Source organism: Ostrinia nubilalis, chromosome 8 (genome assembly GCF_963855985.1).
Source record: "Ostrinia nubilalis chromosome 8, ilOstNubi1.1, whole genome shotgun sequence".
Lineage (NCBI taxonomy): Eukaryota > Metazoa > Arthropoda > Insecta > Lepidoptera > Crambidae > Ostrinia > Ostrinia nubilalis.
The window spans coordinates 10,380,965-10,384,493 of NC_087095.1; positions in this window are offsets into that span (position 1 = coordinate 10,380,965).

Below are 3,529 nucleotides of genomic sequence, written 5' to 3' on the forward strand. Positions count from 1 at the left end.
TAGTAGTCTTGGTGGTTATATCTTAGTTTTCTATTAAAAAATATTTTTCAGAGAGGACTGCTAATTTATAATTTGCTCCATGTGACCAGACGATACATCCTTGAAAGTTTTTCTCTACATTTTCTTTTCGTAAGTATCAGTAGGTAGGTCACCTTTCTGGAAATTATTTTTTCTAACCATGAAAAAAGTTTTCAGTCAAGTCTGTGTTAAAACGTAAGCCAATTTTCGGTTCGATTTTAGTTTGTACTTTGAAATCCAAATTAATTACAATTTGCCCAATACAGTAAACAGCGTCGGTATCAAAATATACACTTTGTTGAAGAATCCATAAAGCAAACGATTGGCATTCCTTCGCATTACTCAATACAAACTCTTCAAAATAACTTCCGCGCGTCGCGAAACTTTGAACAGCCCATTTCTTTGTTATTTTTAATATCGACTTTTTTGCGCTCGAACGGTGGTTGCTAATGGATTTTCAATATTTGTGTTGACAGACAAACAGGGGGCGAATGGAGTGAGCTCTGCATTACGTCTGCGACCATTCCCTACGCTACTGTATCTAAAAAAGCAAACGACGCTTAAACGATTCATTTTTTGAATAGGACAGAGATAACTCAGTGCAAACATATTAGAGGGTCGTGCGGAGGGTTGTGTAGTCAATGCGATTTGTTATTACTCTGTGTGATTTAAGCGCTACGAGGGCTGTAACGTAAATTAGGGACCTTCATAAGCCTTTTTTGAGTCTATATTAAAAATATAAAAAAAACCTTTGAAGGTTTGTACACAAAAGTTTTTAGGGTTCAAAGCATAACTGGGTACTCGGTTTAACTCAAAAGCAGTTCCAACTTTTCATTAAGGGTACAGTTACCTTCTATTATACCTACTGTAAAAAAAGTAAGCAGGTAGATTCAATTCTTACCAGTTTGCCTACCTTCAGCAATGTTTTCTACGCCATTTAACAAACACATTCCGAGTGCGTTACCAACAACATAAAATAGCGTAACTGCAAATTGTGAGTGTAGATCACGAGCAACCGTTCCGCCAGTCATGGCCGTCGAACTCTATTATCATAAATAGGTACAGATTTCGGTGGGCAGCCTGACCCGGTCCATTATCTTATATTGGCGAGGACGAAGATGAGTCCGCAACATTTTATAGTGCCCACGCTCAGTTCTATCCTTTATTTATACACCAGTTTTGTGTTACAACGAAATTTTTACCTTTACGCCACTATTCGGTGTGACAGCCTGATATTTTCCTAAGCTATCTGGGGGCACGGCAGTGCCCCCGCCAAGTCGAGCGCGAAGCAAACACTGCCGTACCATCCTTTACTGGAACCATTTCGCCGCATTTTCAGGCCCCTATTTGAGAACCTCTGGATTAGACCAGAACACAGAAATTTTCGTCATCTAGTAAGCTATAATCACATACTTAAAATCCAAAATTTCAAGTCTATAGGTCATTTAGTTCCGAAGTTAAGCGAAAGCAAAGTTTCGAATTTACGACACTCACTCACTGATGATCATCAAAATAGAACTAGTACTTCCCATAAACTCAGAGAGCTGAAATTTGGTACAGAGTTAGGGTTTAATGGCCACATAAAGGGAAAACTATAAAAACTAGGAAAATCGAAGATCTGGAGTAACACCACATTCATAATCAATACTACTCCGGCACCGTGGTGTTCGCCTGTATCGCTCACCGTTAGATGGCGCTAGCACTAGCAAGCGGTGTCCAGATTTTATTCCTTTCTAGAGAAAGTCGTCGATTAAGTTTAATGTTGTGTAATTTGCATTTCGTTGATTTCGTTTATTATATTGTAAGGTTCGCTAAGGTTATGTTATTAAAACAATTCTGATTCGTTGTCCATTTTAAAGGTCGTTGAGTTTATTTGTGTTTAATATCGTAATAAAATGTCGATAAAACTACGACGTTAAATAATTTTGCCACGTTCTACAAAAAGAAGTGAAATCCCACCAAAAACATTCTGTAAAAAATTAGCCAAGTCTCGATGAAGCTGCTTGTTTATCTCTAAAAAGTAATGAAATCTAGACAAAGTCGTGCCAAGTCTATGGTTCCTTACTGCGATTTCTTTATTATTATAGTTAATGTTGTGTGACTTGGCCGTTGAACAATCTTTATTAAGATAATCATACATAAGTATTATAAATACGCAGCTTTACTAAACCTACAATTGACTGGTTATTGTTGAATCAACGTTTTCCAAGTGGCAATTTTCCATCGTCAATGAGTAGCGGTTCTGGCGACAATGGTGTCATGGAGCACCTGGTTTTGTCACCCTTCAACGGCCAAGTCACACAACATTAACTATAATAATAAAGAAATCGCAGTAAGGAACCATAGACTTGGCACGACTTTGTCTAGATTTCATTACTTTTTAGAGATAAACAAGCAGCTTCATCGAGACTTGGCTAATTTTTTACAGAATGTTTTTGGTGGGATGTGAATTGACACTTTGTCTAGGAAAATTTTTATCTTTCTGCTATATAATGGCATATTTGGACTAATAACTTACCTACCAGAATATAACTAACATAGACGTTCATGGACTTAAAAGCATATCCTAAGTATGTTTAACGGTCATCTAGCCACCTCAGTACTAGCACTACTCACTTTGAAAAGTAGTGTGATTCTTGGATCAATTTTCTAATTATCTACAATTACTTTATTGCTTCAAATACTTGTACTTACTGTTTGTTTTGGTTACAGGCAGACTGAGGGTGCGAAGCATAACCACGTGAGCGACGGCCGCGGTCGCTGCGCGTCGGGCGGCGCCCTACCGCAGCTTACTATGTCCATCACACTGATTACTTACTGCTTTATCTCGAATGCAATACATTTATTGCATCTCCTTATCTACCAGCCTTTGCACACGGATCGGCTCTAGTTCAAATGATTCCAGAGTGAGGGCTGTGTGGGAGTGGGAAAACAAGTGGTGACAATGACCATCAAACTGATTTCTAACTATCTCATCTCGAATACTATAACATTTCCTTCTGCTTCTGCGACGAAAAAGGAATCTATCGACTATGTACATTCATGAACAGTCACGGAATGAAAAGGTTCGTCAGTTTTCAAATGGATTCCTTCAACGAATCACGAGCACATATTACCTTTTGAAACTATGTTACAAAATAGTCTCGAGTTAGAGAAAATAATCTTTAACTGTTCGTCAGTAAAGTTCAAAATTATTCAGATCAAAGTTTTTTGACGATTTAACTTGTCAAGAAGATTATTATGATTGATAAACTAAAACCTTCTTGTTGGTTCAACCTGCCATTATCTTTTCAATAAAAAAAACTACATTTTGTAACATTGCACTGATGGGATAGAAAAATAAACAAGCAAAACCTTATTCGTTAGCAAAAGTCATATTTATTTAAATGTTAGCAGCACTGTTTCTTGCACGGTTATGAATGTTGGCAGTTTTTACTCTTACAGTACCTAGTGCAAGCGAAAATCGACACTAAGGTGACGAACCTTTTCATTCCGCGACTGTACATCAGAC